Here is a 13,151-nt window from a genome sequence, read left to right on the forward strand (position 1 = left end):
TCACAATAGGCTAGCCGAAGAGGGCTTAAGCCCATATACTTGGGCTGACAATATGCGGTTGATATATATGATAATCTAAATCGTAATTTATGATGGTATATCATTGGGTAATTATGATGCTGAAAGTTGGGTAACCATGGTGGGCCGACCACCTGTCACTTGGATTTAAGTAAATGAATTGAATTGTTAAGATATGATGACGGGTTCAAGAAGTGGTTTATTAATTTGAGCCACGAACACACACCCTCACGCATATTAAATTAAAATATAGATATAGGCCCATTTAATCCCGTTTGGGTTTCGCTAAGCCCATGCATGATCCACTTGGACTTATTTATGTGTTTAGAGATAAGCGGGCCAAAACATAAGTGTAAGCTAATAACAAAACTATTACACGTTACGATTAAGTTTAACATAATTGTAACGGCACAAATTAATGTTACTGACCTCGAAAGTTCGGGTTGCCACATTATCCCCAACTTAAAAGAAATTTCGTCCCGAAATTTAGCACGTAGTCACTGAGGAAGCTAGTTAGTTTGTGTGGTTTCCTGGGGTGTCACATTCTATTGCCCACCACGGGGCCGTGTCCAGTGAACACGGGGGCGTGGCGAAAGTACAGCAGGTGCATTAATTGTAATTGCGAATTACAATTAATGAAGAGAGAGAGAGTGTTAGACAGGCACGGGGCTGTGCCCAGCGGACACGGGGCCATGCCCAGCCTTCTGTTCAACCTATAAATAGGAGTGCTTGGTTTCATTGCAACTCATCCCTTGGCACACCACCTCTCTCACACTTCATCCACCACCCACCACCACCATAACACCATCATCTCCATTGTCCATCATAGAGTGTGTGAGTCGTCTCAGGATCCAAGATTGATCGTAAGAGTTCTTGACAATCAAGGCCATGTTTGCCTAAGTCTCTTACATCACTTGGTGAAGACAAGTGTTTAGTATAATACTTTTTATTTTCAATCTTTTGCACTTTTTATTTGGTTTTGTATTAATGACTTTAATAACTAGTTGCTTATGTTGAAGGTGATCTTTCCTTATCGTTTGTCCGTGGTGTCTTGGCATTATTTTACTGTCTGTATAAAATAAAATATTTTCACCATTCATATCTCCACGGTCTATATGGAGGTATGTTGGCTACCTGGTCGGGGGTTAAGGGAACGGTTTGGTAAGGGTCTTGCCCTTGTTCAGCGTTTAGAGGTCCTGCAAGGGACCTGGGTCAATTTTAGTAGGATCTCCTTCAATTCCCATAGGTATTGGATGGCGGGGATCCAAACTCTTTGACCCCCTCATAAGTTAACTACTATTAATACTATAACCCGGCTATTTAGGACTGTATCCCTGCTGACTCAGACTACTTAGTCGAGGGTAACGTCACCGCCAAAAGCGGGGCCTACCATAATTTGCATTAATAACTTAATTCATTATCTTCCAATAATCCAACCCTTTAGGATTGTATCCTTGCTGACTCAAACTACTGGGTTGAGGGTAACGTCGCCTTCAAAAGAGGGGCCTACTACAATAACTAAGATAATCTCTTAAACAAGTGCAAAAGTGCGAAAATAATCAAAGGTTATACTAATACACGAGTCGGATCCAAGTGATTCATCTTGTCTATCTGTTTTTATTTTTATTTTATTTTTCAGCACTTAGTTAGTTTTTATTTCTCTTAATTTAAAAATCTTTTCTAACATTTTGATTTGATTAGACGTTGAGGATAAACCGGTACTAAAAGCTCTTGTGTCCTTGGACGACCTCGGTATCTTACCAACACTATACTACGTTGTAACACCTCGAATTTTTGTGTCCAATAATTTGTTAACACGTGTCATTTGTTTACACGTGGCATTGATAATAAATAAAGGACTAATTTTGACAAACCTTGAAAGTATATAAATTCGAGGGTTATAAATGTCAACAAGGGTAAATATACTGTATAGTAACCCTAAATAATGCTTGAACCTTCAAACGAATAAATCATAGATCGTACAGAAGCGAAACGCGAAAGAAAGTGAGAGATTACAAGCTACAGGGGTTAACTGTGTCAACATGTTTAATTATACCTCTGAGTGACCCTTTAACGTTCCCAAGGCTTTGTAACGGTATTGTACACTCACTAAAATATAATATATATATATAAATTTCGCGAAGTTTCGTTATGAAACGAGAAAGTTACGATCGAATGCGTAGGAGAAGGGTTAAAAGCGTCAATAATGAAAGTTAAGGCTTTCTGAATAATTAATAAACTAATCAGGGACTTAACAACGCGGGTAAATAACACGAGGTCCTTAGTTGTAATTAACCGAGGGCCAAACCGCAAAGTTACCCCTTCAAACCCGAAAGGTCAGGTAAATCATTACGAAAGATTTCGTTATTAATTACCAAGATTTCGTAATCATTTCAAAAGATTTTAAAAATCCGAAAAACAGGCCCCTCACGACCCGCATTACATTTGTGGTTAAGTTGAGGCGGGCCGCGAGCCTCCTCTTTTACTCGCCTGATATTTAAATCCCAGGCGACCCGCATTAGAAACGCATGGAACTCCCATGCGGGCCGCATTAGACACCCAGATGCAGAATACTTGTAACTACATGCCTTTTGGAGCCTTTGAACGACCAACAACCAATTAATGGAGCATGGGCGCCCCCTACTCGACCCATAACACTTAGGGACACATGCCCATCATCCATGATCAGTTGTAGCATGAGTTGTGATGATCTAGAGACCTTTTGAACATTATAAATAGCCACATTGTGAGCATATGTTCACCACACCTCAAAAAACTCACCTCTGATCATTCTAAGGCTCCCAAGCATCCATCTCTGCTCTATAAGCAAGAAATAACTTCTGTAAGTCGTTCACAATCAATATGGTCTTGCATTTTCATAGTTATAGCTTATAAACACAACCGTCGTAACTAACGGTTGTCATTACAATAACTTGCAAATGGTTCAGTCTTATGAAGGATCAAAAGTAGTTATGAGCTGGTATTTATGTGGGTAATAAACCCCTAAAAGGGTTCCCTCTGACCACCACTCTAACTATGTCAAATATCGAGTCAAACGCGCACTTAAAAAGTCAACAGAAAGTCATTTTGCCGTTTTCTACATAATCTGTAATGTATACGTTATGAAACTTGTTTTGATGTTCATAAAACATGATATTAAGCATATAAACTTGTTTGCGCTCGTTTGAATCGACCATTTGCTATATTGACCCGGTTCGGAGCCGAATGTCGCAAAAATTTGACTTTTGCTTTGACTTCAGTTCTGACCCGTTTTAGTGAAGTATAGATATACCTTAGGACTCTCTTAGGACCAGGTCACATGTTGGTATAAACCTCTGTGATCGGTTCATGAGATATCCGAGTCTTTTACGTGTTTCCGTTAATCGCCTAAAGGTTGACCGTAACGCCATTTTGAAAATAAAACGAGTATTTCGGACACGTGAACGGACCAGAACCTTGCTTATTAAATTATAAGCATGTCCTTAAAGTTTCACGTCAATCCAAGGTCTAGAATGAGAGTTATGCTAAATAGCGCAATTAAAGTAAACTTTTGTAATAAACGGCGCGATTAGCATAACGCCTATCTAAACCAAGATTTCGTCACCAAAACTTTTACCCACTGTATTAAAATAATATTTTGGGAATTTTAAAGATTTTTAATAATTTTTACCTCGCTCATAACCTGCGGTTATGGCTACGGTTCGGTAAATACCGAATATGCCCTTTTCGGCCAAAACTTGAGTTCTACAAGGTCTTTTGACCCGATTCCAGTTGCTACCGATTTTAAATAATAAATAAAAGTATTTTAGACTTTATAAACTATTCGGGAAACTCAGATTTCCTGTAGAACTCGAAAAGCCCTTTTAAAGTCTTTAAAATGACCGAAAAGTCCCTACGGGGCGTAATATTAACTTAAACTCGTTACGGGCATCACGGAAGGTATCCTACTGATACCACAACCTCTTTAAGGCGTATTAACTTAGGAAATAAGCGTAGGACTCTCATGGTTAACCGTTTCGCCTATTGCGCGCACGGTTCGGCTTATGAAACTAGTTTTCATAAATTAGCCGATACGGGTCAAATAATATTATTTGAACCCCAAATTCCAGAGTGTGAACCATAAACCTATTTAAAACAAGTCTCTGAACTTGTTGGGTCAGAATCACACTCCATTCTCGGTTTTCGCCTTTCACGCGATTAAACCATATCTATATATATCGGAACCAACCGGTCTAGGCTACGGCTAATATAAGGACCCGTTAGGATTCTAAGAGGTTAATTAAAACCTTCGTTCCAGATTAGGAGCCCCGGTAAAAGCTATCGGCGATTTAATCGAACTAAGGATATATACTTGCAAAGGTAAATACTTTAACTTATTTCCCCTATATGGGCTTGGGTTACGGTATGTTAATACCGCTTGATTGAGCATTATATTTTTCCATCGCTTAGGTGGTTAATTAAATAATATGATCGGCTCATTTAAACAGTTTTGTTTCTTAAAAGCCTTTGGGGGGTTTAATGACCGTTGTCCCGGATATCCTTGGCATCATTTTACGAAATGGCCACGACCATCGACATCCCGGTGTAGGCGTACACCCGGTATATATTGTCGACATTAAATTAAAAGACGTAGCCGTTGGTTTTTATACTATGGTTTTACGCAATGTGGTGTGTCTATAAATCTTTAACCCGGCACGACCCGGGCTACTGAACGCATAAAAGAACATGTAAAACGTTACAAGATTTTAATAATTTTCCCAAGTTATAAAAGAGTTTGTGCCTTGTGCATTCAAATCAATTTTAATAAACATTTTCAAATGTGTCAGTTGAATGTATTTACCAGTGTAAACTGACGTATTTTCCCCAAAAAGATTAAGTGCAGGTACTATACGAAATGGGCTGGTATAGGCGTCCTAAGCATCGTACATAGTCTCGCAAACTCGATGCTGCATCTGAATGAACAATATTTATTATTTTGATCCGCTGTGGATATATTCGACTTCTGTAATACATTTGATATTACAACCAGAGGTTGAAGTATATATTTATCTTTAAGCTTCCGCTGTGCATTTATATAATTGTGTGGTTTGACTATATTGTTGCCAACATCGTCACGGTAATCCCCTACCGGGCCCACTGGTGAGACACGTGGAAATCGGGGTGTGACAGGTTGGTATCAGAGCCAACATTGAGTGAATTAAACACTATCCAAATGTGTTTAATCTCAATGACACAATTGCACATACTTGAGTCTAGACAAGAACTTAGGACAAATTCGAATTGTTATTCCAATTTTGTCTTTTCCGTTTATTATTGGTATTTAAAGTTTTATAAAGCAGGAAAATGCCACCTGTTATATTCCGAGGAAGAGGAAGGGGAAGAAGAGGCAGAGGAGATGTCGTGACACATCACGACAACGAAGCTGGACCATCAGGTACAAGACATCCTTCGATGACGAGGAGCGAAGAACCACAACGACGAAGAGATCTTTACTAACCCGCGAGGCATTCCACCTCGCACAGCTCGACGCCATCATACCGGCACTCCTTTGGGCCAAACTCAGAAAATGATCCCAACAACCCACAACCTTCCTTCATACCTCTACAACGTTCGGTATCACACCGAAATTACGACGACCCTACTCCATACTACATAGGTCAGTTTAATCCGGCTGACTACATACAGGAACCTTCAGGCTTTGTTCCATTAGGGCCGCAAGATCATTTGCTGATCCAACTGAACCTGCTCGTGGTACGCCCACGCATCCGATAGAAGTCTCCGATGGGTCATCCTTCCATGGCACACCCTATCAGGGACCAGACAGTTTCCAAGCGTTGTTCGACCGACATGAGTGGTACTACACGCCACCTCAACAGACATCACAACAACCGCGACATCCACAAGATCCCTCTGAGGATTCACGCTTTGAGGCAGTTACGCCACCACCTCCGCCACCGGCGCAACCAGTAATGCCTGATCCGCCAAGGCGTATGAGGACAAATGCTCGTATGTCCACACGAGGAGGAGGGGGTATCCACTTCAGCACCCCTCGACACTCTAGTAGTAGCCACTATCCGCCACTACAAGAAGAAGGACCTTCAAGTCCTATACAGGAGGCGAACTCCGCACCAGCTGCAGCAAATTCGCCACCATTTGGGTATGACCAACCCATACCTGCTTACACGGGTCCAACGGCTTACAACCCGTTTGAACCGTCACAAGCACAATACAACTATAATTATGAGCGCGACCCATATGTGGTGTCGGCTAGATATAATGCGCGCTACCCCGACGGAGCTCATGGGAACATGGGACCACCGGACTACTCAGCTCATGGGTATCCAATCCCTCCCAGACCTCCGGTTCCGCAACAAGCGCCACAACCACGATTCTCTCCTCCTGAACAAGAAGAGATACTCCATCGACTAGATCGTGTGGAGAGAGAGTTCGAGGAAGAGAAGAAAAGCCACCGAGGATTTCTCAAAGGCTTGGCGAACCTACTAAAGGGCAAAAAGAAGAAACGTGACCACTAGCCCTTAATAGTTGTACTAATGTAATTTCTATTTTGAAATAAGTCCCTGCGTGGACACTTATCGTATTTCAGTCCCTACGTGGACTTATCTGTTAGTCCTTGCATGGACACCTATCTTGTATTAGTCCCTGCGTGGACTTGTCACTTATTTTAAACCTCTATGGAGGTATGTACTATTTGAAAGACCCGTTTAGGGCAATATGTAATTGTATTTGAGATTTTGGAATGTATGTTATGAGTTTTGTTTTAATATGTAAGAAATAAATCAAAACCATTCCTTTTTAAATTGATCTGCCTAGATAAAGAATCTTACGAGTGAAGCCTAGCCTGGTGTCTTTTAAGATCCGGTCAAGATGGTAGGACTTAATTAAAAGATTCAGATTCCCTGTTAACCGCTGCAAGCACGTTGACATTCATGGCAGATGTGATTCGTTAAAATCACGCACATCATTCTTATACAGTAATCCTTTAAGGATTTCAAAACCCAACTAAATGATTTATAAATCGTGGGTTAATCACCAATGAAGGTGATCAATTATATTAAAACATCCATTAGTGATGTGGTGCCTACGGGCCAATCTTATTAAAACATCCATTAGTGATGTAGTGCCTACGGGCCAATCTTATTAAAACATCCATTAGTGATGTAGTGCCTACGGGCCAATCTTATTAAAACATCCATTAGTGATGTAGTGCCTACGGGCCAATCTTATTAAAACATCCATTAGTGATGTAGTGCCTACGGGCCACTCTTATTAAAACATCCATTAGTGATGTAGTGCCTACGGGCCAACCATATTGAAACATCCATTAGAGGTGTAGTACCTATGGGCCATAATAATTGTCTTATAAAGACAAAGGCAGTGGTAGTCTATGACTCTCTGCCAGAAAGAGATAAAAGAACTACGGTTCAAATCTCTATGCCTTTGATTCTCTGAAATCTCGGCTGATATTATAAAACATCCTCGTGATTAGGCTTTATGCCGCCAATACTATTTATATAGCTGAAATAGGATATATTCAAATCCTAATAATTAATGAGTAATAAGTTAACCAAATATGGTCTCTGTTACCATGGTTGACAATTTATCATAAAAGGCAATTATATAATAATCTCCTGAATAAAATTTTGTTATCTTCTGTAGCAGATTCAAGTTACAATGGCGGATCCCAATGGAGAGAACAGCCATACAAATGAAGATGACTACGACAACGCGCCAGTGCATCTGACAGGCGCACAGCTAAAGGCTCTGATTGACAATGCTGTTCAGGCAGCTCTTGATCGTCAATATACTGAGTCCCAAGGCAGAACTGTATCAAAACCACCCTCTAAACCCAAGACACACTCCAAACCACCCTCTCAACCCAAGAAAGATGACGACAAACACTCGTCCACTGAGAACAGCGTTCATCGCGATAGAGAATATACTGATGCATCAAATGCTAAGGGTTGCACCTACAAATACTTTGTATCTTGTAAGCCCCGGGAGTTTACAGGGGAGAAAGGTGCTGTGGATTGTATCACTTGGCTAGATGAGATGGACACTATTGTGGAATCAGCGGGTGTGCAGAGAGGGATGTGGTGAAGTATGTGTCCCAGTCATTTAAGGGCGAGGCCCTGGCGTGGTGGAGAGCGTTGGTGCAGGCATCAGGTAAGTCTGCTTTGTACAAGATGACATGGGAGGAATTTATTGCTCTCATTAAGGAAAACTACTGCCCTCAGCATGAGGTTGAGAAGATCGAGGCTGACTTTGTGTCACTGGTGATGACGAACCTGGACTGCCAGGCATATTTGACGAGCTTCAATACGATGTCTCGCCTGGTCCCATACCTTGTGACACCAGAACCTCGAAGAATTGCCCATTTCATTGGGGGCTTGGAACCTGCGATAAAGGCGAGTGTAAAGGCCTCTCGGCCGACGACCTTCAGGTCAGTTACTGACCTCTCCTTGTCTCTCACCTTAGACGCTGTCCGTCTGAGGACACTAAGGAACAAGGAGGCTGAGAAGAGAAAACGTGAGGATGATACCTCACGAAGATCTGGAAAGAAGCACCGTGGAAACGGTGACGGCAAGAAAGGGGCTGAGACAAAGAAAGATGGGCAAGCTGGTGAAAGGCTCAACTGCAAAATCTGCAAGAAACCCCACTCTGGGAAATGCAGATTTGCATCGAACACACAGTCGCAATCAAAGACTCCTTCCTGTGGACTATGCAAGTCCAAGGATCATAAGACTGTGGAGTGCAAAAAGATCAAGGATGCAACCTGCTATGGTTGTAACGAAAAGGGGCACATCAAGAGTAACTGCCCTAAGTATGCCAAGAAGGCAGAAAAGACCAAGAAGTCAAATGCGAGAGTTTTTCGCATGGATGCAAAGGAAGCGGTCCAGAACGACAACGTGCTTACAGGTACTTTTCTCGTAAATAATATATTTGCAAGAGTACTATTCGATTCTGGCGCTGATAAATCCTTTGTAGATCAGAAATTTTGCCAACTACTAAATATGCCTATCAAAACCCTTGATGTGAAATACGAAGTAGAGTTAGCAGACGGCACGATAGAAACCGTCTCTACTATTCTAGAAGGATGTGAAATGTCCATTAGGAACCATTCTTTTCCTTTATCTCTACTTCCCTTCAAACTAGCGGGTTTCGACATTGTGCTAGGCATGGACTGGTTATCCCATAATCAGGCCCAAATCATTTGCGGCAAAAGGCATATAGTTTTAAAGACTCCGAGTAGTGAATCTCTTACCATTCGAGGAGATACGCAGTACGGGTTACCCGAGGACGTATCTATGCTCAAAGCTTCAAGGTGTTTGAACAGAGGCTGCGTAATTTACATGGCTCAGGTGATAATAGAAGAACCTAAGCCGAAGATCGAGGATCTTCCTGTCATTTCTGAATACCCCGAAGTTTTTCCTGAGGAACTACCTGGTTTGCCACCAGATAGACAAGTGGAGTTCAGAATAGACATCATTCCTGGAGCGGCTCCGATAGCAAGAGCGCCTTACAGGCTAGCTCCAACGGAAATGAAAGAACTGAGGACCCAGTTGGATGAACTGCTGGCGAAAGGTTTTATCAGACCTAGTTCATCTCCCTGGGGAGCACCAGTCCTATTTGTAAAGAAGAAGGACGGATCGATGCGGTTGTGCATCGATTATCGAGAGCTAAACAAAGTTACCATAAAGAACAGATATCCTTTGCCAAGGATCGATGATCTGTTCGACCAGCTGCAAGGAGCAAGCTATTTCTCGAAGATCGACTTGAGGTCGGGCTATCATCAGCTAAGGGTCAGAGATGAGGATGTACATAAGACAGCATTTCGGACTCGCTATGGTCATTACGAGTTCCTAGTGATGCCTTTTGGGCTCAAGAATGCACCGGCTGCGTTCATGGATCTCATGAATCGCGTCTGCAAGCCGTATTTGGACAAATTTGTCATAGTCTTCATCGCCGATATCCTTATATATTCCAAGAACCAAGCTGACCACGAGAAGCACCTCCGTTGCATTCTCGAATTACTACAGCGTGAGAAACTCTACGCCAAATTCTCAAAATGTGAATTCTGGCTACGGGAGGTTCAGTTTTTAGGTCACATTGTGAGTGAGCGTGGTATCCAAGTGGATCCCGCTAAGGTAGAGGCAGTCATGAACTGGCAAGAGCCAAAGACGCCTACCGAAATTCGTAGTTTCCTGGGATTAGCAGGATACTACCGGAGGTTTATTGAAAATTTTTCAAGGATTGTTGCGCCTTTGACTTCCCTAACCAAGAAGAAAGAAAAGTTTATTTGGGGCCCAAAGCAGCAAGAGTCCTTCGAAATACTGAAGCAAAAGCTAAGCAACGCACCTGTGTTGACCTTACCTGAGGGTACAGAAGAATTCGTAGTTTACTGCGATGCATCACACACAGGCATGGGGTGTGTGCTTATGCAGAAGGGCAAGGTTATTGCCTACGCTTCACGACAATTAAAGGTGCACGAAAAGAATTACACCACCCATGATTTGGAGTTGGGTGCCGTTGTATTTGCACTAAAATTGTGGAGGCATTACCTTTATGGTATTAAATTTGTGATTTATTCTGATCACAAAAGCCTCCAGCACCTGTTCAACCAGAAGGAATTGAACATGAGGCAGCGCCGTTGGATGGAAACCTTGAATGACTATGATTGCGAGATCAGGTACCATCCCGGCAAAGCGAATGTAGTCGCTGATGCCTTGAGCAGGAAAGAAAGGGTAAAACCTATTCGAATCAATGCCAAGAGCATTGAGGTCAAGAACAATTTAATTGAAAGGATTTTAGCTGCACAATAAGAGGCTGTGTTGGAAGCTAATTATCCTAATGAAAGGTTAGGAGTAACTGAGGAGCAGTTGACTCTTAGCAAGGATGGAATCCTTAGATTAAACGGACGAATATGGGTTCCAATTTATGGGGGACTACGAGATGTTATCCTCCAGGAAGCCCATAGTTCCAAATACTCAGTCCATCCTGGTGCAGACAAAATGTACCAAGATTTAAAGGCAAACTATTGGTGGATAGGCTTGAAAAAGTCTGTGGCCGCCCACGTAGCAAAGTGCTTGACTTTTGCTCAAGTCAAAGTCGAGCACCAAAAGCCGTCTGGCTTGCTACAACAGCCTGAGCTTCCCGAGTGGAAGTGGGAATGCGTAACTATGGACTTCATAACCAAGTTACCCAAAACCAGGAAAGGAAACGATACAATATGGGTCATAGTCGATAGGCTGACTAAATCAGCTCACTTTCTACCCATCAAGGAGACGTATAGCTCCGATATGTTAGCCCAACTTTATGTTGATAAGATTGTAGCCTTACACGGCATACCTGTGACTATTATCTCGGACAGGGATACCAGGTACACGTCTCATTTCTGGAAGAGTTTCCAGCAATCTTTGGGCACGCGTTTAAACTTTAGTACGGCTTACCATCCACAGACGGACGGTCAAAGTGAGCGTACTATCCAAACGCTAGAAGACATGCTTCGTGCATGTGCAATCGATTTAGGTGGTAACTGGGATAAGAATCTACCCCTGATCGAATTCTCCTACAATAATAGCTACCACACCAGCATAAAGGCTGCGCCTTTCGAGGCATTATACGGTAGGAAATGTAGATCGCCTGTTTGTTGAGCGGAAGTAGGAGAGGTCCAATTATCAGGACCAGAGATTGTTTTCCAGACAACGGACAAGATTGTCCAGATCCGGGAACGTCTCAAGGCTGCTCGCGATAGGCAGAAAAGCTACGCTGATCCAAAACGTAAGGATCTTCACTTCGAAGTAGGTGAAAAAGTGTTGCTTAAGGTATCACCCTGGAAGGGGGTGATGCGTTTCGGCAAGAAAGGCAAACTGAGTCCGAGATACATAGGACCTTTTGAGGTCATTGAACGGGTCGGGTCAGTCGCCTATAAGTTGAACTTGCCTGAAGAGCTCAATGGAATTCACAATGTGTTCCACATCTGCAATCTCAAAAAGTTCTTCGCCGATGAATCATTGGTGATTCCACACACAGATGTGCATATAGATGAGAGCTTAAAATTTATAGAAAAACCTTTGTCGATTAAAGATCGACAGGTGAAGAAGCTTCGAAGAAAGCACGTACCGATTGTAAAGGTAAAATGGGATGCTCGTAGAGGTCCCGAATATACGTGGGAAGTCGAAGACACAATGAAAGAAAAGTACCCCTATTTATTTGAGTAAATCTCGGGTCGAGATTTATTTTAAGGGGGTGAGGATGTAACACCTCGAATTTTTGTGTCCAATAATGTGTTAACACGTGTCATTTGTTTACACGTGGCATTGATATTAAATAAAGGACTAATTTTGACAAACCTTGAAAGTATATAAATTCGAGGGTTATAAATGTCAACAAGGGTAAATATACTGTATAGTAACCCTAAATAATGCTTGAACCTTCAAACGAATAAATCATAGATCGTACAGAAGCGAAACGCGAAAGAAAGTGAGAGATTACAAGCTACAGGGGTTAACTGTGTCAACATGTTTAATTATACCTCTGAGTGACCCTTTAACGTTCCCAAGGCTTTGTAACAGTATTGTACACTCACTAAAATATAATATATATAAATTTCGTGAAGTTTCGTTATGAAACGAGAAAGTTACGATCGAATGCGTAGGAGAAGGGTTAAAAGCGTCAATAATGAAAGTTAAGGCTTTCTGAATAATTAATAAACTAATCAGGGACTTAACAACGCGGGTAAATAACACGAGGTCCTTAGTTGTAATTAACCGAGGGCCAAACCGCAAAGTTACCCCTTCAAACCCGAAAGGTCAGGTAAATCATTACGAAAGATTTCGTTATTAATTACCAAGATTTCGTAATCATTTCAAAAGATTTTAAAAATCCGAAAAACAGGCCCCTCGCGACCCGCATTACATTTGTGGTTAAGTTGAGGCGGGCCGCGAGCCTCCTCTTTTACTCGCCTGATATTTAAATCCCAGGCGACCCGCATTAGAAACGCATGGAACTCCCATGCGGGCCGCATTAGACACCCAGATGCAGAATACTTGTAACTACATGCCTTTTGGAGCCTTTGAACGACCAACAACCAATTAATGGAGCATGGGCGCCCC

This window comes from Helianthus annuus, chromosome 3, assembly GCF_002127325.2.
Source record: "Helianthus annuus cultivar XRQ/B chromosome 3, HanXRQr2.0-SUNRISE, whole genome shotgun sequence".
Lineage (NCBI taxonomy): Eukaryota > Viridiplantae > Streptophyta > Magnoliopsida > Asterales > Asteraceae > Helianthus > Helianthus annuus.